Here is a 26,274-nt window from a genome sequence, read left to right on the forward strand (position 1 = left end):
GCAGCCTGTAGTTTGAGCAACAGCCCGAGCAACCTGGTCTCACTCTTAAGTTTTTGAATACCAGTGCTAGTGACAGTAGCTATGTTTCCATTCAAAAGTGATTCAAATCATTGGGAAATGTGCATTAAAAGAAATACGAATCCTGTGTGTTTCCATTAAATGTACGGACTTTGGTGAAAACTACGAACTCGCACAAGTCTTCCGCAGAACCGGAAACAAAACAAATCTCGCATTCTTCTTCTTCTACGTTTTCTGTAAATGCAGTGTGGATATCACCATGGAGAGAGGTGCGCTACGTCAGACTTAATTCAAACATAACTGTTTCCATCCCCCGTTTTGCGAATCAACAGTTTTTTCGAATCAACCAAAACCCGGCTAAAGCGAGCGTATTTTAGTTTGTGTGAATCAGGGGATTTTAATTTGAATTTTGGTGTTTCCATCATAATTTTCTGATGCAATACTTCTAGATGCGCATCTAAACAGGCTGATGGAAACATGGCTAGTGACTTCCAGGACTTGGCATGATACACAGCCAGGCGCCATTATTGCTTAATGGTGGCCAGTGGCATCAGGGGCGGGTGGGAGGGGTAGGTTATGGGACCAACAACCACCGACTTTCAACTGGGAGGCTTGTGTTCACTTCCCATAAGATTGTAAAGCCAAACCCTGTTCTTTTGTCCAAAACCCAACCATTTGAGTTTGTTGCTGAAGGAAAAAACTTCAATTTGTGGTGTTGTGCCGATGTGCTGCTTTTATTTTGAAAGAGACTGTATGTAAACTGTACATTTCCTGTGAAAACAGATGTTGTTTTGAAAACAGACAACGCATGTAACAGGCTGAAGTTGACACGGCGTCCCAGAATGTCAACAACCAACACACCCAGGGTACCTTGGACGCCATATGTGGACGTGGAAAGTCCTGATGTCAATATGTGACACGGTCGGAGTGAGAATGTGCCGGCCAAACTCAGCCAGATGACGTATATTACATCATCTGGCAGAGTTTCACCTGTGAGCTAGGAGAGATATCTAAGTGTTGTTTAGATAGAGAGACATTTATCAAAGTTCATTTACACAGACTGCCCACTCTGTTTGATACAGAGCTGGTTAAAAATTGGCAAAGTATCTCTTTATAATCATGACATTTCTTGTCTTCTTCTTCCTCTTTTAAATTCGTTGTAAATAATATGCAACCTTTTATTTTCTATCAGTCAGCATTGATCATATGTTGATGTTCTTGATATGTGTGTCAAAATAGAGGGTGGAGTCATGAAGTTACCTTAGCAACAGAGGATGTTATAAACGATGTACACATGTAACACGTCTTTGGTTTGCAGGAACACACAGCACCAGTTGGGTTGCCATTATTGTGTTGTTACGATGACATTGTCCTCACCAAAGTAACTCAGATCTGGAAAGACAATGTTGTTACAAACAAATCCAGCAGGGCAAGACACACTTTCCCCAAGACTCCTCCTGAATCAGGTTTTTTTTTTGTGCTAAATCAGAAATTTCTAACAGTTTTGCTCGGACCCATTAAAATATTTTGGCTGCAGCTTGAAGAGTCTATGATCTAAATCTCTCACACGCTTCTCGACCCTGAGAGAATAAAACTCTGAGGGGAGAGCCTGAATAGTTTCAATAATTGGAGGAATAAAAGTGGTCAAACTCAGACAATCACAAGCCAGAAACATTTTTCTTTTTATCAGAGAAGCAGATCTGCCATATTTACCCCTTTATTTGATTCAGCTGAGACTAAACATACTGCTACTTAAAAAAATAAAAAAGTTCTTCTGATCAACAACCTCATCAAAGTCAATTTAGCGCCTGTTTTTTTTTCCCTCCTTAAAAATATTAAAAAATCAATTAGTAAGAGTGCAGATCAAACGCTTTGAGTGACAGGCAGCCGGCGACAAATTAATCAGCATCCTGAGGGACAGATGGCTTCAAAATGAACTTTCTCCGCTTTTAGCCTCAAAGCTACATTTTTTTCATCTTCGCCACGTTTAATATACAACAGAAGAGTTGTAGTGTTGGAGTTAGACAACAACAGCTGCAATTAGTCCAGCAGCTTGAGATTGGTTTGAGATTGTCCCTTTGGTTTGAAAAGGAGGACGCGAAGGAGGGGAGGACGGGAGGACAGGAGGGAGGGGGTAAGGGAGGAAGGAATTAAAATAGGAAAGGAGATGGTAGAAGGAATTTTGGGAGACATCTGGTTAAGAAAAAGGAAAAGTGTAGGAAGTGGAAATGTAGGAAAAAGAAAGTGAAAGGAGTAAAGACAGAGAGGACAGACATGAAGGACAAAGGGAACAAAGGGGAAAGCAAGGAGATAGGAAGAAGGGAGGACAGGAGGATGGGAGGGGGTGGAGTGACAGAGGGAGCGTATATTTCCAGAACCACAGCAGTGATTTCAGATACAGTAAGTGTGTGTGTTCATGCTAATTAGTTGGCACTAGCTGTGGCCGGGAAAACCTATAGACATGCTAATCAGAGATAGAGCTACTGGCACTGGTTGGCAAAGAATGGTGTGTGTGTGTGTGTGTGTGTGTACAGAGTGAGTGAGACAGATTCTAATGGTCAAGACATCAAGGATGAGGCTGGTGTTATTCAGTGTTTCTTACTGTCAACAAATCCCGTGAGCAGACGAGTAAAGGCCTTTGCACACTTAGTCCATTGTTTTCGTCTGAAATCTATGCACGTCTCAAGATAAATACAACCTTGTGTATTGTCAGACACACGGTTTGCGCACTTACTCTGAAACTTTTGTAAGAGGTTTGATTTTCCACGTTTGGTCATGGACTTTCCACGTCCACATATGACATCCAAGGTACCCTGGGTGTGTTGGTTGTTGACGTTCTGGGACGCCGTGCCAACTTCAGCCCGTTACATGCATTGTCTGTTTTCAAAATACACTTCTGTTTTCACAGGAAATGTACAGTTTGCATACACTCTCTTTCAAAATAAAAGCACTGGTACAACACTGCAGAATGAAGCTCTAGTGAAAGTTCAGTCAGGAAGACAATATTGTTTCATGCTTAGGCTGTGATATTCTTCCTCACCCTGTCGTTCACTCCTCACATGCATGCTCACTCTCTATCTGGCTGTCAGTGTGACAGTGACACACCCTCTCTGTCAGCCTATCTTCTTACTGCTCCTCATTTCAAATATGGTTCTTTCTCTCCCCGCAGTCCTTTCATGCTGCAGCCGTGCCCACTCTCCACCTCCCCATCACCACCTAGTCCTCTTGGATTCATCAGCCTCATTCGCCTCATCAGCCATCAACCAACGTCATCAGCCACCACCACTTCCACTAGTGTCTGGACTCCATGGGGGGATTTATCCTGCTGCTCAGATGTCCCACGATCACAAATAATCTCCCTCTGGTGCGCTCTATCAAAAGTTATCTTTATCTCATTTTTCTGTCTCTCCTGATTGAATTGACGTTTTTGTCCTTCAACAAAAAACGCACGTGGTTACATTTGGCTAACAAAGGCACGTGGTTAGGTTTAGGAAAAGAGAGGGTTTGGCTTTACAATCTTACAGGACGCAAACACCAGCCTCCCTGGTAAAAGTCGGCGGTTGTTGGACCCATCCAGAACCCATCCCGCCCACCGCCCTCAGACTTCCGCCCCCTTGACTGATGATGATGATGGTGAATGATGGCAACCAGCCACATATCATGTTGACGTGAAAGGACAGCTTTTTGCATCGTTGTCTGACGCTGGAAGTCACTGACCAAGCACCTGTTTTTGACGACTTCAGAGTGAGGCCGGGTTGTTCTGAACCTCTCTGCTCCTGAAAGGTGAATATAAATAAATGAACTTACTTAACAAACTAAACACAAAACAGCTGATGAACCATACGGTCTCATTTAAGAGCTACAAACTCAAATAAAGAGAAGAGACTCGTAGAGTTCTCATGCTGGTCTGAGATAGAAGCAGAAAGATGGACGATAGAGTGATAGAAGGATAAAACTGGATGACAGAGGAATGAAAGCATAAAGATGGAGAGAGAGATGAGGGATGTGGATGAGATGGAGGGACAGATAGAGGGACGGGAGGAGGGCTGTTTCAGAGAGCAGTTATGAGTGTTATTAAGAAATGGCTCGGCTGCTAACAGAGCGTTCAAATGGCGGTACAGCTGAACGCTTCACGGCCCAGCAAACACAAGCTCCACCGCCTTCTCTCCCTCCGTCTCCAGTTTATCTAATTCTCTCTCTTTCTGATTCATTCATCTCTCTCGGTGTCCTCCAACTCTCCCCTGTTACATTTTAAATGGTAAAAATCCATTCAATCCATTGGTTTCCATCAGAGAGAGCAGCGGTCTGTCTGTGTGTGCGCTCACATTATATAACCGCACACCATGGGCCTGTGAGTGTATGTATTTATCTCTGTGTTTGGCCCACATGTTTATCTTTTCAGTGTGTGTGTGTGTGTGTGTGTGTGTGTGTGACAGGCAGTAAACAAGGTAATAACAGTGCTCTTGCAGACGATTCACTGCTATCAAGAGCTTTGATTGGAGCGTGTATCTTCTAATATGACATTACACATCCCTCTAGATTTTACAGGATGTAACTGTAATCATGGTGAACTGTGCATGTGGAGCATTTTGTCCTTTAACATCAACACACTGTCAGATTTATCAGTGTTGCTGCAGGAAATTATGTCATATATTTCTTTAACTTAAAGGACAAAATCGCAACAAAAATGTTGGGGACTATTTTCAGCAGTGGAAGAATCCACATTTGGTGAGACTGAGTCAAAATAAACAATGCTATGTCTCCCAAACTTGTCAAATCTCTCCGCTATGTCCATGCCATTCATGTGTACATATGACATGCTGTTTCATGCATTGTGCTTTCTCTAAATACTTTACTGTTTCCACAGAAACGCTACAGTTTTTAAAAAAAATAAACTTCCAAGATCGGCATGTGGTTAGGTTTTTTAAAAAGAAAAACAAAACATCATGGTTTGGCCCTACATTCAAACAGGAAGTGAACACTGGTCTCCCAGGTTAAAGTCCCGGGTTTGTTGAACCTATCCACTGCCCCTCCCTCCTGCAACATAGAGACATACCAGCTTCTTATTTTATGTCGTTACCAGCAGCGTTTCAAACTGACGGCGTCAAGCAGCGTATCATACCAACTCGACAGGTGCTGTCTAGCCGTGTTATTAACTGACGCCGCTCATCCGTATCATACTGTTGCCAAAGGTGCCATCCAGCTGACCAGTGGTGTATCCTACCATGTATGTCATCCAAACTTGTCAAATATCCCCACTTTGTCATGTCTACATGTTACGTGCTGGGTATTTTCCTGCGTTTCTTGTCGACGTTTCGAGATGACGTGTCACTTTACGCCTGTTACATACATCGTACAGTTATCAAAATAAACTCCCAAAACTGGTAAAACAAGTCGTATTTGTATTTATGTCCATGTGCAATACAGTTAGGTCAGCTTAGGCCAGGGTTTCTTGAACTCGTCCACCACCCTTACCTCCTGCCCTCCCTATAAGGACTTTTCAGCTCCTTGTATCACATCGATACTGGCAGCGTTACCAAGTGACACTGTCCAGCGGTGTAGCATATGTTGGGACAGGTGCCATCCAGCTGATAGGTGGTGTATCGTACCACTGTGAAAGGGGGCTTTTGCCGTCAAAATCACAAGTGGTGGTATTTGAAGAGTTTAGAATGAAACCACAGTGTGTGTGTTCATGGCAAATAAAAAAAACACCCAGCGATGCAGTGTGAGTCACTGATTTGTTTTTGATACCACTGGAGCTCTGTGGCTCAGAGGAAGAAGATCTATCAGGCTGCAGACACACAAAACTTGTTCGGAGAAATCACTGCTGGTTTTGGACTTTCCATGGGATCTGTTGAGAATCCTTAAAACTTGATGACTATTGACGAGCGGTTAATTTGGTCGCACCAGAGGGAAAAAATTATATATCGTTGCATTTTAGTTTTGGTTCAGTTCATGTTCACACTGACTATTTGGTAACAGGTAACTTGCTGTGTTTTGGTGTTTGTCATCCCGCATCATCAGGACCCACGTGGGGAAATCACATTCTGGTGACCGACAGACGTTTCTGCAGCGGCACTTTAATGCCTCTGAAGTGTTTATATTTCTGTTCTTTGGTTTCATAAAGAGCTCATAGAGCATTATTAGGAGACTGTTATTAGAGTGCAGATCAATGGCATGTTATGAATAATGATTTACACAGAGACAGGATGAAAAGAAGGCGTCTCGTACAGTAATGATTCACGGCTTAATACTGCGGGATCACTGTCACACACCTTTTAATTGATGTGCACATGTGTTACTATAGTTACATGTATGCATTAGCATCAGTGGGTTATGGGATATATGTAGGCTTTATTAGGATCAATTATGAGATGGTGGACAGATTTCAGGATCAGCAGATGGATTTATTATTTGTGTAGCTGTTGCTATAATCACATATCTGCTCTCAGTGGGAAGTGGACCAAGACCCACCCCTTTGGTCCACACCAGGGTTTGATTGACAGCTTTCACACCGGCCCAAATACACCGGACTAACTAGCGTAGTAATATTAAGTCCACTTCAATCATTGCCAACAAACAGTTAATTAAAAGACCAAATAAACCAACACAAGAAATAAAACCAAATGAAAATTTAAATCACCATCAGATTTCATTCCTGTAAATGTGTCCTCAACATGAGACCAGACTTTGTTTTCCCACATTAAATCCAAACAAGAAGTAATTTGTCCTGTAATCTCCATTAAGAGCTCTGATCATGGCGGTCACCTTCTAATTCCACACTTAGAGATATTTCACAAACTCGCTAGATCTTGTTTGGACTCAGAGAATATTCATCATGTTCACTCACAAAACGCTACAGTCCTAATTAGAATCAATCCTTTGGCCAGTACAATTAATCCAGCCAAGAGGAATTTGTTTTGCAACAGTGGACGACTCCCAAATTAATGAAACATTGCAGATTGATTGTTTGTAGTTAATTTCCTTCATTTTCTTCTGCACAATTATTCTGGACAATCCATTACTGCAAAGTCTGTCAACAAATTTAGATTTTACATTAAATTAACGAGCATTTTCTGGTTGTTTCAGATGTGAAAAAGAGGAATAAAATGTCCCTCAACTTTAGTGAGAGCACATAAACACTCACAGTTTCAGGCCTTTACAGAATCAGCATGTGTGGTCTGTGAAGGAGTGTGTACATTGTGACCCCCCTCACACTATCGGCACATACACAGTTTCCATGGAAACTATATTTCTGTATTTATTGGTGGGTATACTCTGGATACCGGGAGAATTTGATGGGTAAAGCTCCACATCCCTGTCTACTCCCTCAACTCCCGTCCTGTCCAATCATGTGTATTGGCAATCGGTGCCGCAGCTCTTTAAAAAGCTCCTTATTCCCCAGTTTATTCTGACATTTTGATTCACGATCAGCTGTAGGAGGAGGAGGGGAAAAAATAATTAAAAAATAAAAAACACCCTTTGAGACAAACTCAGGCCGCTTAACTAATTACCAACATATATCACCGCTGGCTCCGACAAGCCAATTACACCTGATTGGAAATACTTTACTTTGTTCAACACATGCTTTTCATGTCGGTTTTAATTCAGTGTCAAAACCTGCATCTCTGAATATTAGAGTGGATGATTGACTGCTGAGGGCCCCACAGTGTACAGTACATAAGCCAATAATGTCCCATTTGTCTGGTATGGAGGGAAAGCCGGATAAACAGATTAGAAAAGGACATTAGATGTATAACTGGGTTAGTAAGGACATCAGCTCTAATGGGTAAACGTCCTTCACAAGAGTCTCACTATGATTAATACAAAGTGATACCGATGACTGTGGGAGTTCCGGGAAACAGAAAATGACAAGCCTGATGGGAAAGAAGGTTACATTACCAAAACCAAAAAGGCATGTTATACTGATATGTGAGACTGTACATCAAGTTGCCATTCTACACTACACTGATCTCTTGATCAACTGAAAGACATCCAAACCCCGTCCAAGGACTCCGAAAACCCACACAAGCATCCCTTCAACTCACTCAAGAGCCCGTCAAAACAGCCCCTTTGCATGACCACTGCTACCCTTCAAAGATCTCTTAAACTGCCTGGAAGACCCTAATGAAACTCTAATGAAAAATACATGGAATGCAACACTTGTGTGTAACCGATGTCCTTTGACGAGTCCTTGACCTCTTGCTGATTCCTTAACCCTGTAAATGACACTTCCACCTGTAAAGGCTCCATGAACTACCTAAAAGGCACCTGAAATCCTTGTAAACATCACAAGAATCCCTCGGAAAACACTTGGAAACGTCATAAACACCCCTGAAATATTCCGATAACCCCTCAAACACACATACAACCCCTCAAAGTTGTCTAGAACCCTTTTTACAGTCCTTTGAAATGTCCTTGAAAATACCTTAGAATCCTCTAAAATCCCATCTAATCCCTTTAAACAACCTCAATCCTGATGAAATCCTTTTTGGAAAACAACAACTGGATTCTACTACCTCTAGAACTCTGTAAACTTAATTAAACAACACCTGCAACCCCTCAAAGACTCTGAGAACTCCTTAAAAGACACCTGAAATCCCTGCAGTCAATGTAGAGTGCAGTTAAGGAACCCAACAAAGAACCCAACCTTGACATTTAAAGTGACAATTGCAGCACAGTAAAGACACCCACAACACTCCATTAAGACACCTAAAATCTGATCATCTTGAAAGGAAGAACCCGGGTCTGAATGAATCAGCCAAGCAACAAAAGGACTTCGGCACCTGGACTTGTCTGCAACCCCTATATTACTCTCTATACTCTGTGAACACCTACAGGTCCTTGGGGAACCCCCAATACGACCTATAAAAACGCCTAAAATCCCTAAAATAACCTGCAGTCCCTTGGAACCCTCAAAGATCAGCCAGTCCCCAGCTGGACTCCAACAGGGTACCTTGGACCTTACGTCACAGGGGTGACCCAAAAACCCTTAAAACTCACTCAAACCCACCATAGCCCTATGAATGAATCCTGCAACCCTTCAGACACCAACCCAATCTCCAGAAAAAACACTGGCTTTGTACGTTCCTGCAAACCACAGATACATTACATTTGTCAGTTCTCATGTAACACAAACTTCAGGTTTCAACAATGCTGTGTTTAACATGTTGGTGAAGATTCTCAGTCATCCAGGTCACAGTAGGCAACTTGCTATATCATAGGCAACTGGACTTGCTTAAGTTTCTTGAAGATGTTTCACCTTCGTCTTCAGTTCTAGAACTGAAGAAGCCTTTTGGTTAACAGGTGAAAATTCTTCAAGAAACTCACGTAAGTCCAGTTGCCTATGATATAGCAGTAGGTTAGTTTAACACGTGGTCAGGTTTAGGCATAAGAACCACACACAGTCGTGGCTGGAAAAGCAACGATATCTAAGTAGTAAAAAACTGCTTTTAGTGGCACTGTTGGTGTTAGAGAAACAGCCACAGGTTGCTAAACATCCATGTTTGGAGGCTGAAAAGCTTCTGGAAAAAGAGCCACAGGCTGCTCGAAAAAAAATCCACATTTTGGGAGTGAAAAGCTGCTGGTGAAACAGCCATAACTTACTAAATAACGATCAAGATTTCTGCAAACTGTCCAGGGTTGCTTGAAAGACCTTTAGAACTCTTAGAAAACCCCTTTGAGATTTCTATAATACTTGCAAACGTCCATTAAGGTCCCAAGAAAACACCTGAAACTGTCTGGGAACAGCACTTGAATCCCCTGAAACCGCCACTGAACTCTACGAACACCACCTGCAAGTCCTCAAAGGCCCCAAAACAGCCCGCAACAGTTCCAGAAACACCCCAAAGAAGCTCTGTAATCTCCTCGATAAATTCTAGACTTGCTTTAAAAAAAAAAACTTATTATCATCTCCATCACAGGTGGCTCCTGACTCAGCATGGGCCCGACACTTCCCTGCTCTAATCTGAGCACTTCCCCTGTCACATCATTGTGAACAGAACGACAGTTATTGTGGATAGAAACTGACTGGATTGATCAAAGTGTGGTCTAAGTGAAACCACAGCCGACTGCTTCTGTGCGGAGGACAATCAGGCATCAGAACTCAGCTGTGTACAAATCTATGTAGACGCTCAGTGAGACAAAAACATGTCATTTCATATGCAAACCCGCAGAGAGAGAAACACAGCCTGATTCAATAAGAGAACGACTCTGTCTGTCTGTGTTCTGGTTAATTGTAGCGTCTTTCAGGGGGTAAACAGAAACAAGCAACTATATTTGCTGTCATTACAACACATTGTTGGACAACAACACTTCCCGGAGCTGTTTTGTGTTTGCCAACAAAATAAAGAAAAAAGATAGAGAGGGGGAAAAAAAAGGTGTTGGAGTAATTGTTTCCATGGTGATTATTTTTTCCTCTTTGGTGTGCGAGTGTGTGACAGCATGCAGGACGAGAGAGAGAAGAAGGGGGGAAGTAAGAAGTTGAACAAAACGCCCGCCAGCTACGTCGGCTGCCGAAAGCAATTTCCTCGTCTAAATTTAGTTATGCAAAGCCTATGGGCATCATCAGCATTTGGTAATTAGTTTTATAATTACTGCTGTTTCCCTCTCCCTCTGTCATTCCATTTTTCTTTACACTGCGACTGGGGAATCAAAACATCTCACACTCGCAGCTGGCCAAATTACTCTCCGTTTATTAAGTGCGAGCATGCACGGCGAGCGGTTTTAGCCGGCGGACGGAGCGGCGTCTCCGCTGCAGAGTCAAGCCGGGGGCCGACAGCAACACCACAGGTTTCTGCAGCGAGAGCGCTGCAGCAGCGTTTGACAAGTTTATTATGTGGAGAAGCAGCAGCTGCCCTGCTCGGCTCTCTTTTTACGTTTCAGATGAGATCTGTGGGTAAAAGGCTGAAGTGATTACGACTGGATGGGGGGTCTTTGGGAAGGAAATAACAATTATCTTCCAATGTGTACATGATGTAGTCTAAATAATAGAGGCTCTGTGTTTCATATGCTTCCGCTCAGTCCCACTGTGCTTCAGCTGAGGACAGGAGTGGTGTTGTTGTTATTAGACATCAGTGGGAGGACGATCCTGCTGTTAAAAGACGGCTAACCTGAATTTAACAGCTGGAGGGAGATCAGGGTGGTTAGCTTACAGATGGAAACATCGGGCTGTTAGCTGCAGAGTGCCTCAAATGTGTCAACGCAAATCTGGATCAACACACCTCTTAAAACGCTTCATACTGTTACTGTCAGCTCCAAAGCTCCACAGCCAAACTTTAATGCTTGTAAGTTACAAACCTGGATCTGAAAGGAAACATTTTACAGCAGGAGTGTCAAAGTAATTTCAGTTCACGGGCCACTTACAGGCCAGTTTGATCTCCAGTGGGCTGGACCAGTAAAACCAGTGCATAACAATCTATAAATAACGACACCTCCAAATGTGTCCCTGTCTGTTAGTGTCTGAAAACATCCATCCTTTTACAAACAGCCTGAGATGTCTGAAGAAAAATAACTTCAACAGGATGTCTCAGTTTTTCCACACTCAGTCTGCTACTTCCTCTCATTACATGTGCATTTTTCCATACATTTCCCCTCCTGTGCAGTGATGCTGGCATCACCACACCAAACCAAAGTGGAGCTACTGAAGGAGCAGGTGAAGTTTTCTGCTGCCTTATGAATGAAAAGTTTTGGCAATGCCTCAGCAACATGGTTCCTCCAGTATATAAGAGTTCAGTATAGAAGGGTTCTGATACAGATTCATTAGTACCGAAGGTGCTGATTAACAATATTTAGCACAATGGTCAATATCTTAAAATATGACCACAATAATTGGGCCTCTTGTCTCCTGTATTTTCTCTGAATTTTCTAATAAGAGAAAAATAAGAGGATTCAGCTCCAGATGCACCAAATGCTTAACCATCCACATCTGCTCTGCAGGTGTGCTGAATGATGAATCCCATTTGATCATAAGTGACCTATTAGCATAAGTAAAGTCCCCTAAACAGTATATAAGGGCAGGTGTGGTGCTGTGTGCAAAGACTCTGACACATGACCAAAAATTTGAGAGATGCTGCCAAAAAAAGTCTTGAAGAAGAAGAACAACTTCTGCACCAGTGAAATCAATGTACACTGTAAAATAAACTTAAACACAGTCAGTGTGATGTTCCACAGTGTCTGTACTGGTGTTTAAGGAAAATCAAAAACCAGTATTTCCCTTTCTTGTAGAAAAACTCCTGCACACTGACTAACTTGCAAAAATAATGCAACTTTTTGGTGACTAGATCTTCATGTTTGCCTGATGAAGTCTAGTCACCAAAATGCTGCAGCATTAAAACGATCATTTTTGCAAGCTAGTCAGTGTGCAGGAGTTTCTTCTACAAGTATTCCTCTATCCTGATGACATGATGGTGTATGTTGGTGCTCCAGCAGCATCAGCAGTCACTCACTCAGCTCTAGCATTTAGAGAGCCGGCCCTCTTACAATATGTAGGGCAAAAAAATGAGGCCTTGTGGGTACTTTAGAGCGCCACCTTATAAATACATATGTCTGTGTTTAAAAAAAAAAACTCACATACAAAATAGTGCCATTTGTTTGGCTCTATGCCTTTGAAAAAGCAAACCCATCCCCACTGTGGTTTTCTGTTGTTTTTCTGTAAAACAGTCAGCAACAATCTATAACAAAATATGTTATAATAAAAAAGTCATAATTGTGATGATGGTTTTTGGGTAATATGTGTGTTGGTGTTATACAACAAGTCTCCATTTGATCACGTGACAAGACAATAAGATTACACAATAACTAGTTTAGGCACATAAATAGTAACTAGCATGCACTGGGGCCCGTTGTAACTACCTTTCACCACTAGGTGGACTGAACCATTTTTGTGCCTTTGTGGGGTGAGAGCGGCATCAGAGAGCTTCCACTATTTTTTTATACAAAATTCAGTCTTACAGCTGATTTTTTTCGGCCAATTTTAATTTGGTCATGGCACGTATTACTTAGATACAGACCTGACACTCGAGGCTTTTCAAGGGCCCTCCACCCATTGGTTAGCATTGTCGCCTCACAGCAACAGTGTTCAAACCCCAGGGTGTGGGGGCCCTCCTGTGCAGAGTCTGCATGTTCTCCCTGTGTCAGCGTGGGTTTCCTCCAGGTGTTCCAGCTTCCTCCCACAGTCCAAAGTCATGCAGGTTAATTGGTGACTCTAAATTGTCCGTAGGTGTGAATGTGAGTGTGAATGGTTGTCTGTCTCTATGTGTCAGTCCTGTCCTGTCCAGGGTGAACCCGCCTCTCACCCAGTGTCAGCTGGGATAGGCTTGTTTATTTCATCGATATTCTAATTTCTGAACTATTTCATTTTTTAGATTCTAATTTCTTTTTGTGTACATAAGTAATTTTTTATACATAAAAATCATGCAAGAACAAGGAGCCTGGAAACAGCCTGAGAATTAAGAATTTCATTGCCATCGACTGATTATTTTTTAACTGTTTCACACATGACAATAAAGAACTTGACCTAATTGTAGATATATCTGTATCTGTATCAGTGACAGGTATGTTTGAGGTCGCTTAGAAACCACAGGTGCCCGTAAATAGTTTTTACACATGTGAGCACTTATAAGTTTTCAACTTCTTTTCAGTCAGTGCGCGTCTTGATCAGAAATTTTTTTAAAGACAGATTTATCAAAATGTTTGTTCATTTTAAAAACAAAGGCAATAATTCTCAAATATTGATACTGTATTGTTTTAAGAACTCCAGTACCTCTGTGGCTTCAGTGAAGCTGTTAGCTTAGAAAAAGGATTTTGTCTAATTTCAGACACTGGATCCTTGCGGAGCACCTAACCCTCACTCCTGTCTTCACTTCCTCTCGGTGCCTTTGAACGCAGCTCGGTTCAGTTCAGTCGGCAGCTCTGAATCACAGCCGGGCTGCAGGCGGGGTTGGGGAGGTGGGAGGGGTTTTGATGTGAGCGCAGTGTTTATCCGGGTGTCGGGGTCACTGTGTTCCCTCAGTATAATGGAGGAAGCCATTAGCCCAGCCAGCAGGCCGCATCATAAAAACGTCAGCTGGTACAAAGAGACGAGATGGATCATAACGAGACGAGACTCCCGCTGCTCTGCCTCTCTGTCTCTCTGCCTCCCTCTCTCTGCCTCACTGATAGCCTCTGTCTCTCTAATTGACTGTCTCGTTTATTTTTCTCTCTTTCTCCCCCGTCTCGTCTTTATCCCTCTCATTTTTCTACACAGTCTCTCTCCTCTGATGCTCCTCTTTCTTCCCTCTCCCTCTCTCAGCGCTTACAGTCTCGCTAAGCAGGAGGCTGATTTTGTATAAAGCGGCAGTCTGGCTGTATGTAATGCTAAGTGGATGGGAACACTCACACATAAATACACACTTTTTAGAACACAAGGAGTCGGCTGACATCGTTGTAAGATGTAGACGATGTTTCACAACATGATTTCTGACGTGTAGATATTAGCTGCAGCATCATTCCACCATGCGTCTGCCGTGTTTAGACAGATTCTGTGTATAGACCCGTCAGTATGATGGAGATGAGACTCTGATTTGACTCGACAGTTTTAGACTCATTATCCACTAACTCCTATAATGACTATGTGCTGTCGGCCATCTTGTAAGCAGCGGTCTGCTGGAGCAGGAGCAGTAAGAGACTGGACAAACTCTCTGAAGAGGGAGAGAAGAGGATGGTGGCAAAACTACTGACCATCATGGACTCCCACCCTCGCCATGGAACCCTGAGCACTCTGGATTAGGTTGCACCTCAAGCTTTGATCAGGCCCAAAACATCAGGCCCGACCCCACATGAACACACACTTTCTATCCAAGCCTGGCTCGAACCTGAACCAAGGCGGCAGTTTGGGGCCTGAGCCCAAATAAAAACCTAAATTTCTACTGTAAAAAAAAGGATGTGTGTCCTTGTCCTGCTTCTCCGTCTTCTCTTACTTATTCTAATAGTCTTTCATCTCGTAACCAGCAGGTGCGGCAGAGTTGCTTTGACATGATTCCTCTGACTCTAGAGATGTTTTTTAAAAATGATAATGTGGCCGTGGAAATTTAAATCTGAGTCCAGGATGACCCCAAGGTTTCTTGCTTGACTCTCAGTTATAAGAAAGAGAGATTCAAGGTGAGAGCTGACACTCTGTCTTTCTTTCTGATGCCCAAATACAATGATGTCAGTCTTATATCTATTGAGTTAGACAAAATTTTGATGCCTCCAATCACTGATTTGCTCAATAAAGTGACACAGATGTTCTACAGGTCCATAATCACCTGATGAAAGCGATATGTTTATTAACTATGGTAGGCTACTTCCTTATTTTGTATGATTTGGCCAAATGGAAGCATACAGAGATAAAACTAAAAGGGTCCTAAAATCGATCCCTGTGGGACGCCACATGTCATGGCCATCTGCCCTGACTTATAGTTACCAATTGAGACAAAGTACTTCCTGTCACGAAGATATGACTTGACCCAGTCAGTTCCACAGAGTCCGACCCAGTTATCTAGTCTTTGTTACAAAAGTGTAAGGTCCTAAATGGTCCCACTAAATTGGCTTGCACCAATGAAACTTAAACGTCTCAACTACCGGGGACCTTAAAAATTTGTCTGTTGCTAGGAAACATTGATACGAAGTTGCAATGTTCATTATCTTGTCTTTTTTATACTTTCATGCATGCCTTTATGTTGGCATAGATACAGCCAACAGATGGCACTAGAGGGCGGACTCAGATGTTTTACACAACAATAAACAAGGTGACCATAGGGGAGGCTGTAATGTGGTACAGCGTTGTAGATGGCGGTGGCCATTATATACATCCTGACATGTGGATAGAGAATTGGTAAATGGATGGACCTGCACTTGTATTACACCTTTTGGGTCTTCCACCGATTCAAAGCGCTTTTGATACTACAAGTCACATTCACCCATTCACACACACATTCATACACTGGTGGCCGAGGCTACCATACAAGATGCCACCTGCTACTCTGTTTTAAATACACTCACACACCAATAGAACAGCCATCGGGAGCAATATGGGGTTCAGCATCTTGCTCAAGGATATTTTGACGTGCAGACTGGAGGAGCTGGGTATCGAATTGCCAGTCCTCTGATTAGCGGACAACCCGCTCTACCATCTCAGCCACAGCCACTACTTTCACTACATATCACCATGTACAGTTATGTATTACCTACTCATACCGTTCTGCCATTATCTAAATTTCTTTATCATGTTCTATGGTTTTATCTTGCCTAAACTACACTACATTGCCTCCATGATCTCTGGTGGTACAGCTCTGTTTCACTCCCGTCTCTGAGCTCTCAGAAAACGTGCACAAATACAGATGAAATGAACGCAGAGTACGCACAGAAGGCTCCAAACAGCACCATCTTGGTATCTGACAATGAGCATGAACGAGCCCCGAGACACATTTTATCTGATTTAAAAAATTACTTTTGGCTTAAAAAGCTGACGCTAAATAACCAGTCTGCAGACTCTCAACATTTATTTGCATTAATAATCATAAACAGGTCCTTACAGGTGACACACAAGAAATATTTCACATTAAAATTAACATAAAATGACCCTGAGCACGGGCACACACACACACACACACACACACACACACACACACACACCATACTAAATCCCACTTTCTGCCTTATGAGCTCCTGTACTGAGCCATAAATAGGTTTGTGGGTCTTATAAAAAATGCCATAATTTATATTTTAATAACCGAGAGAGAAGATATTTATACAGAATGTAAAGCAGCAAAAATGTGTGTGTGTGTGTGTGTGTGTGTGTTTACAACGCATGTGTGCACAGTTTGCATTTATGCATGTATACGTGTGTGTTCTCAATATGTACATGTGTGTATTTGTGAGAGTAAAGTTTGTTTGCATGTTTGTTGATAGGAGTGTGTGTACGAGTGTGTGTGTGTGTTTGAGGTTGTTTGCTTATGTGTGGAATACAGTGAGCATGTGTGTGTGCGTGTGTGTGTGTGTGTGTGTGTGTCTTGATTGTAGACTGGCTCATGAAGTGTGGCATTTTGGTGTCTGCTGCTCTCTGCATGCATAATGAATAGCCAGGTGTCGGAGGGGGTCACACACACACACACACACACACACACACATGCACAGACGCAACAGACTGTCAGACGGACACACAGAAGAACTGAAACACTCACTATTGGACACACATACTGTACGCACATGTGCAACCACACACACACACACACACACACAGCCGTAAATTCTCACATAAACACTTGGACAAACATTCAGTCACACACACTGAGATGGTGAGCGGTCAGTCGTATAAACACACACACACACACACACACACACACACACACTCGCAGGCTGGGTGTCAGGATGCTCCAAAGGTCATGGTTGTTTGTGTGGCGTCCTGCAGCAGATGTGGAGACTCTCTGACAGGAAGTCAAAACCTCCAACACTAAACTGTAGAAGAGCAACTGATGGGTCAATTACTGCAAAGGTCAACAGGAGAGGAGGAGAGAAGGAGGAGAGAAGGAGGAGGAGAGGGAAGGGTGGAGGAAAACAGCAAGAGGGAAGGATGAGGAAGACAACGGGAGGAGGAAGACATGAAGGACAAGATGAGAAGGAAGTCACGCAGAAGGAAGGGTGGAGCAGGATGAGGGGAAGAGAAAGGAGGAGACGAAGAGGAAAGTATGAGAAGGACAACGGGAAAAGAAGGAGGACAAGGAGGAAAGGAGGAGGAAGTGACAAAGACGGAAGGGTGAAGGAAGAGACGAAGAGGGAAGGATGAGGAAGACAGCAGGAGGAGGAGGACATGGAGGAGGCACAAGGAAGAAAGGGTAAAGGAGGTTAAGGGGAAGTGAGAGAAGGACAGGAAGAGGGAAGGAGGATGAAGAGGAGGAGGAGAACATAGAGGAGAAGCAGAGAAGGAAGGTATGAAGAAGGAAGGGTGGAGGAGAATGAAAGGAAGAGAGAGGAGGAGACAAAGGGGGGGGGAGGAAAACAATGGCACAAGGAGAACATGGTGGAGAAGAGGAGAAGGAAGTTACAAATAAGGAAGGGTGAAAGAGCAGACAATGGTGGGAGGAGGAAAAGTATGGGGAGGAGAAGAAGGCAGCTTAGGACAAGCAGGGAGGAGGAGAGGAACTAAAAGGAGGTGAGGAAAGAGGAGAAAGGAAATATAAACAAAGGAAGGGGAGAGGAAGAGGAGGAAGATGAGTCAAAGGTGGAGCAGATAAATGGAAAGAAGGGGGAGAGAGGAGAGAAGATGAACGGGGGAGGGAGGAGAGGAGGTGAAATGAGCTGAGACGGTAGACCCCACACACACACACACACACACACACTCAGTACAGTGTGTGATAATGAACCAACAGAGTGGAGGTCAAACAGCTTCAGCTCTGAGCTGCTCATACAGAGGAGCGCTTCATTTATTTACCTGAACCTCCCTGCTGGAGTCCACAGGAGCAACAACAACACACAGACACACACAATTTTAACCAGTCGACTCTAACTCTATTATTATTATTATTATTATTATTATTGTTATTTTGTTTATTTCTCCTCCTGTTTAAACACATTTTACTGTGTTGCATAAATTCCTTCTTATTAAAATATATTGCTAAAATTTTACATCCACCACATGATTATTTGATCAAACACGTTGCAATTATGATTTTTGACTAATAATTTTAGTCATTTATTTTGCAAAGATCACAAATATACTCCGGTTTCATCTTCATAAATCGGAATCTTTGACATTTTGAAAATAAGATGAATTGAAAGGTAATGCAGTCGATCATTGCAGAACTAAAACAGGAAAATGAAAATAAATAAAGATTTAAACAGACAGGAAAAGATAAATAGTCGGGGTGGGGGTAAAAATCAATACAGCATATTATCACCATGTCTTCTGTGTTGTACTGTACGTAATTTTGAATTTAAATATTGTAATATTGTGTCAATATATATGGACGCCAAGTACGGAATTTTTATTCTTTATTTAAAAAAAATATTAACATCCCAAATCCAAATTAAACTTTACTAAAATAATAAAATTAATTATTTTTCAGTCCACTAGATATATTTTGCTGCAAAAAGAAGTTTTCTATATTAATTACAATCGGTGATTTTAAAGATATTAGTAGTTGTTACTAACTAGTATTGAGTGGAAACAGATTACTCTACATACTTTTACTATGATGAAAATTCAAAGAATTTTGACGTATTTTTACTAAAATATTTTTAATTTATGCTCCTTTATACTTCTCCTCTACATCTCAGAGGGAGACATTATACTTTATACTTTTACTCCACTACATTTATCTTTCGGCTTTAGAAAACTTAGGTTATTAAAACAAAATATAAGCGGCTAATAAATGATGACGATCAACAATATGTTATTTTTCAAGGGCTTTAATTTGTGAATAAAATGACACTTTATTAGATCTCTTTTTCGATTTTCTATTAGTTACTGATTTTTTAAATGAATACAGCCTATTTAGATTCAGGTCAATCTCCAAAATTTTGGCTGAAGCCTCAGACGCAGAGGCCGAACAACGCTGATGTGAAAAAACATTGAAATCAGAATAATATCATATCATGACTCAAGTATCGTGATGATATCGTATCATGGGGACTTTGGTGATTCTCACCCCTGATACAGAGAGAGTATGAGAGGAGGGATATAAGAGGTGAGGTAGAGAGAGGAAGTGACCTCAAAAAAAAAAGATGAGGAAGAGAAGAGAGGAAGAAGAGAGAAAAAATAAAAGAAGAAGAAGAAGAAGTCATGAGAGAGGAAATGAAAGAAAAAAGGGAGAGAAGAGCAAAACACAATAAATGAGGATATTCTCAGTGGGTGAAGGAGCATGGAGTCATCAGTAGGAATACCACACACACACACACACACACACACACACACACACAGCCATCTTCATTACCTGAACCGATGCAGAGCAGCTACACAGAGGCCAAAATCAATAATTCTCTGCTGTACTGAACACTCTGCAACACACACACACACACACACACACACACACACAGCAAGGTGAGGCTGGTCTCACCTTGTATATGAATATCACACAGACACAGACACAGAAAATGCAATTTAATCAGATTTTCTCTGCAACCTACACACACACGAAAACACACACCTACACACACATGAACCAACACACACCTACACACACATGAACCAACACAGAACACAAACAGTACATGATACACACTCTCTGTACAGCGTCCTGTGTGTATAAATGTGTGTGTGTTCAGGTTGTCTTCTCTCTCCTATTGACTGACTCTAATGAATGAATATCCTCCTGTGTGTGTGTGTGTGTGTGTGTGTGTGTGTGCCTGTGTGACTTTTTCCTTTGTAATTGTTTTGTATGTTACCGCTGTGTGTGTGTGTGTGTGTGTGTGTGTGTGTGTGTGTGTGTAGTTCTCAGCGAGGACATTTTGACCTCATGTCGTCTTCATGTTTCTGTTTTAGGTTGAATTTGGATATCTTTAAGGACCGAACTAAAATAAATCAGGGGAGCACCGATTGTGAAATTCTGGGCTGATACCGATGCTTGAAATAACAATTTGGCCAATGATAACAATGTTTTTGTTGTTATTTATTTCAAATAAATAGTCATCATTTAATAAAAAAAAACATACAGTCTGTCATTACACTACCTTTGAATACATGTTTATGAAACAACCTTAAGACTAACCTTCTTCCATGTGAAAAACATTTTTAAAATAACTGCTTTAAAAGTCTTTTTACTTTTTATAACTTATCATAATTCTGTCTCTAATTTCTCTTTTATATTGCCATGAAAACATCAACAAATTTCTCCTTCAAACAGCATTTATTCAACTGTCCCACCAAAAAGTACATTTTACAAGATTACATTGAACACATCATGAGAACGTTACAATTTACCTTCACATTTTACCTTGACCTACTGTGCAGAGCTTGAACACACCGTAATGTAACTCATACAACCTCCTTAAGCTGTTGGTTCCAACCAGCGGCTGCTAACTGCCATAGATATAGAAACAGATGCCTCATCGGCTGCTGGATTGTTCATCCAATGAGACAGATACAAGTAAAGTCTGGAGGTGTTTTTTTTCTCAGTTAAAAGTACTTAATATTTATATTTCGCAACTGATTGCAGTGAGTCATATTTAGATTCATGAGTTCATGATCTACGTGTCAGTGGAGAAAATAGTTTTGTCACCAGTTGATGTCCAGAGCATCACTTGTATGTTTAAGTGAGCTTCTTCATCCTTAATTAAACGTCTTCAGTAGGTGTTTTGAAAAAGGAAACGTTAGTCTGAACACTCAGCAGACAGACAGCAAACGCCCGGACCACAGACGGGCTCGACTGCTGCTCAGCTGCAGAACATCTAGAGTAAAGGATTTTTCCACGACTCGCATTTTCAGCAACAAATATGCAGTGAAAATGGTGTTTTAACACTCATATTGACATCGTACCATCTGTCACTACAGTGTCAGTGAGTGTGTTTACATCGACAGTTTAATTCCCATTTCATTCGGAATCAAAGTTCATTCCTATTAAAAGTGATCTTGGAAACACCTAATTCAGAATGAAAATGGCCAATGCGACTGAAAATTCAATCCGATGTAAGGGGCTGGAATATTCTGTTCCTAATTCCGAATGAAAGAATTTCTTGCACTTGTATACACTCATTCCTCTTTAAGTTCATTCCGGTCTTTCTGCGCATGCTCGTTTCCTTGCCCTTCTGGCGTCATGACGTATATAACGCGCATAGCAACAAGATGGCAGCTTCTAAAAACAAGAGATGGTCCCGAGCGGTCTTCTATCTCCCTTCTTCGACCTTCTACCTCCCTTCTCCTCCTCGACAGACGAAGCATTAGCAGAACAAGGTTGTTGTCGTACTGCTGCTTCAAGAATATAAGCAAAACAAGCCCGAAAAAGGCACTAAGAACGGCGTTGTCAAGCATCTTGTTATCCGGAGAGAGGACTACAGTGTTTTCTTCCGGTAAACGTAAACACGTAACATCCGTCCCGCCCCCTATCCAATCAGAAACCTTCCCTGCCCCAAACCTTGTGCAGACCCAAATAAAGCCGATTAACCCTATGGGCCCTAGGCGTTTTTGGGGTATTTTTACTGCCTTTACTTTTAAGCTCATATCACAGTCATTATAAAGGCTACATACACATGCTATATCTTGTTATTTTTAGGACAATCTGGGCTAACCAGATTTGCCATCATTTCATGTCCTTCTATGTGCCTGTATTTTATATTAATTTTTATATCAATGAAAAAAACAAATCCGTGTGACTAAATTCTTACATTTTTACATGTATGTCAGCATAGCAAGTTGGAAGTTGACATATTCTGCCATATATGAAGAGGGGAGACTCCGTGGAATCTGGCAATATAAGAACCATGATGCTGGGACGTTCTGTCACTTCACAGTTGTCCAAAACATGTGGTTTGTGCCAGGCGGACCTGATTGCCAGTATTTTTTCATTATTGCAAGAAATTCCATTGGCTCATTCATTCAGTCAAAAATGTGTTTTATCTGAAAGAAACATGCAATATTTACATCTAAGATCATAGAAAAATAGTCAACCAAGTGCAATGGTGTCCTCCAAGATAATATTTGCCACTTTGTTTGCAGTAAACAAAGTTTGTTGTTGTTTTTCAGTTTCAGTTATATATTGGGGGGGCATTTTGGGCATTGGTGGGGGGGGGCACGTGTCCCCCTCAATGTATATGGTGACTACGGCCCTGTCAGCATGCATAATTAGGCTACAGTTGTCTGGGTGCTCAAAGGTGAAGTGCGCTGGTCTTGTCATACAAAGTTTGATGGAGTGTCAACTGGACAATATGGAGATATTTGCATCTTGAAAGCCGGACTACAAATGTGGATAGACAGGGAGAAACACACACAAGCCTAAGACGTGATAAGATACGATATTCCTCACTATATGAAGTGACTGATAACAAGATCTGTATAATGGATTGTAAAAAAATTCGTCAGGTTTTTGTTTTGTAGACAATTAATCTGGATTTATAGCATGATGGAATAACAGCACTATGATGTGTGTGGTATCATTGGAAAGCTCTGCTCCTGCACTTTCATGTTATATGTGTGGCATTTCTGTGCGAGCCTGCATCCAAGAGTAATGTGTGTGCAGAGCTATATGAAAGCTCTGTTATACATAATTTTAGTGTAACTTTATCATTTTTTTTCGCTATGAAAACATTGGACTACCGACAAGTGCTTGGCCTTGTCGGAAAGCTACAATTCCTGTTTCACGTTTCACGTGATATGTGTGGCTTATTGCTATGACGCACGGTTGCGGAGAAAATGAACAGAGAAGAACAGGTGTGAATTTGGACGCACTATGCGTCGTTCGGGCCCATAGGGTTAAACTGATCTCTGTGTAAACCCTCATTGGGAATGAATATTTCTCATATAAACTACCTGGAAAGACTTTAATTTAATTAAAGTGCCATATAAATAAAGTTGATTTGATTTGATGTGATTAATTCTAAATTATTTCATTCAGATTTATTTCATTCCAAATGAGATGTAACCACACCCAGTGTTTCAATCTGTCACACACATGAAGAAACTACAAGTATTTAATTTTGACACTTCCTATTTCTGTTTCAAAATAAAAGTCCTCTGGCAATGTTTCTATGGACAGAATCCCTTCATTTGTTCACATGAGGCTTTTTGTTGTGAAATATTTGCAGCATCATGTTGTTGATAATGCAGTGGCTGCACGGCTCCATAAATATGTAGAGTACCAGCTTTCAGTAGTGACAGCAGTAGGCAGCTCTGCAGCAGCAACACTGTCTGTGTGAACACTACACATGTGAGCGTTTGGAGTCATTTTAGCGCTCTCGTGTAGATGGAGATATTTTGTTAAACAAAGTCGTATGGATGGATTTTTTTTTTTTTTTAAAAGGGAAAATATCAGTTTACAAAAATATCTGGACAGGTAAAGACACTGAACAGTAGAGTCATTGATGATTTCCACTGGAATCAGATTAAGGTTAAAGGACACATCAGGTGTCTGTGCTTGTCTAAGTGTTGGTAAAACACAGTGTGAAATGTGACTTGTGTGTGATCCTCTCTGACTGTGTTACAGGGAATGTCCAACACACACACACACACACACACACACACACACACACACACACACACACACACACTAATCTGGTGTATACATTCCTGCTCTGTTCATTAAAATGCATGTGCCTCTTCAAAGCGCCGACAACAATGATGCCATCTGCTGTTGTGTGGCGAGGGTATGTGCAGTCACACGCAAACACACACAAACACACACACATTCAGACATGTGTAGAAACACACGTACACACACACACACACACACACACTATTACACCATCACACACACACACACACACACACACACACACACACTATTACACCATCACACACACAAACATTAACTTGTGTTCACACATTCCCACAGCCTGAAGTACACTCTTGTTCTCTCACACATTACAGCTCTGCATACAGGTATATATCCTGGTTGGAGTTCTTACACACACACACACACACACTAAAACACAGACACACACACGGCACCAGAAATTTCAGGCAATTTGCTTTCATCTTTGGGTCATTCCTACAAGCCCAAACGTCCCTTTTAAAAGCGAGCGCTCCTCTTCTCCTCTAAGTGTGTCGCACAAAGGGCCCATTTCAAAGGCAAATTCCACTTAGATTCACAAGTGCTGTGTATACTCTGGTACTCCAGGCAGAAATTCATCAAAGCTTAATGTTCCCTTCACAGAAAATCACTTAGCGCAGAAGCTAGCTCTATGTGTGTGTGTGCGTGTGTGTGTGTTCCTGCAGCTTTTCCATGTTGTTTGATAGCAGTTTAAAAGGCTGGACAATCACTGCGGTGCGGCTCACCTCCGGCCTGATATGCCTCTGTTTACATGTTCAGATTCATTAGATTTAAAGGCTTTGTTTGAGGATATAAAGACGTGTTTATGGAGGCTAAATAAAGAGGCTGAAGCTTCTCTTAAGGTTCACTGCACAATGAGAGTGACAGCTGAGAAGTAAACGTCAGTTTAAGGTAACTAAAAATGTCATGTACGAAAAGAACCTGTCATCACAGACATGCCAGGAAGCTGTAATACACAACTTCTTTAATTATCTTTTATTAGAATTAGTGCAGCACCTGTTCAAAAACTTGTTTGTTCAAATTGGGCCAATAACTCGGACTGTGGTGCTATCTTTCAAGAACCATACAGACAAACAACTACACACTCAACACTGTGCTTTGTTGGGTCCTGACACCTGAACCCAAACTGCTATAGATTCATTATGATATTTAGATATCAGAGTTTATCAATACTGAACATGCCTCGTGTCCAAATTGCACCAAATATGACAATTCACGTCCTTGAGTCCTCAGCAGTTCACCCTCTAAATGTGAGGTAGATCAGATGACAGACAGACAGAGATCTCTTGCTTTAAAGCTAGATTTGATCTTGTGCTGACAAGACGGAGGAAAAAAAACGTATGTCAGGACTTTGGAGGCTTTTCACAATAGAAAAAAAACGTCTAGGCCTAGTAGTAAAATAAAGCTGTAACCCTTTCATTTGAGACTTTTTAATACAGAAATTATACTTCAGTTTACAATAAAAGAATTACTACATATTTAGTTTTAAAACTAGAAATACCACCTTGAGTTTTAAAGCTCCGTGAACCAGTCAGTGACCTTTGACTACCAAAATGTAATCAACTCATTTGTGCATCTGTGCCAAATTTAAAGAAATTCCCTCGAATCATTCTCAAGATTTCGTGTTTACGAGAATAAGATGAAAAAGGTCACAGTGACCTTGACTTTTGGCCTTTGACCATCAAAATCAGTTCATCTTGAGTCCAAGTGGATGTTTGTGCCAAATTTGAAGATTTCACGTTCACTAGAATGGGACGAACGTACAGAAGAACTACCGAAAACATAATGCCGGCGTGGAAGCAAGAAAATCTTATGTACTCTCCATAGTGAGGAAAACAATAGTGTTTATACTGAACTTGAGGAGGATTCTAAAGGCGGTGCGACTGCACACAGACCGATCAACAACTTGTAAGTCGGCCGAGGCCAACACATGTTTGCACACGTTTAAAATGATTCAACTTCACAGATACATTTTGGCTCATCTTGATGCAGTATGTCTGCATGAGTGCACTGAGACAAGAGGAAGAAGAGAAACTGGACG

General features: G+C 41.6%; 1 protein-coding gene across 4 annotated transcripts in view; it reads right to left on the minus strand.

The window, feature by feature from the left end:
• The window catches only part of npas3 (neuronal PAS domain protein 3), a 470,885-nt gene that overhangs the window by 240,646 nt on the left and 203,965 nt on the right, over nucleotides 1–26,274 (minus strand). The window lies entirely within an intron of this gene.

Source organism: Epinephelus lanceolatus, chromosome 15 (assembly GCF_041903045.1).
Source record: "Epinephelus lanceolatus isolate andai-2023 chromosome 15, ASM4190304v1, whole genome shotgun sequence".
NCBI lineage: Eukaryota > Metazoa > Chordata > Actinopteri > Perciformes > Serranidae > Epinephelus > Epinephelus lanceolatus.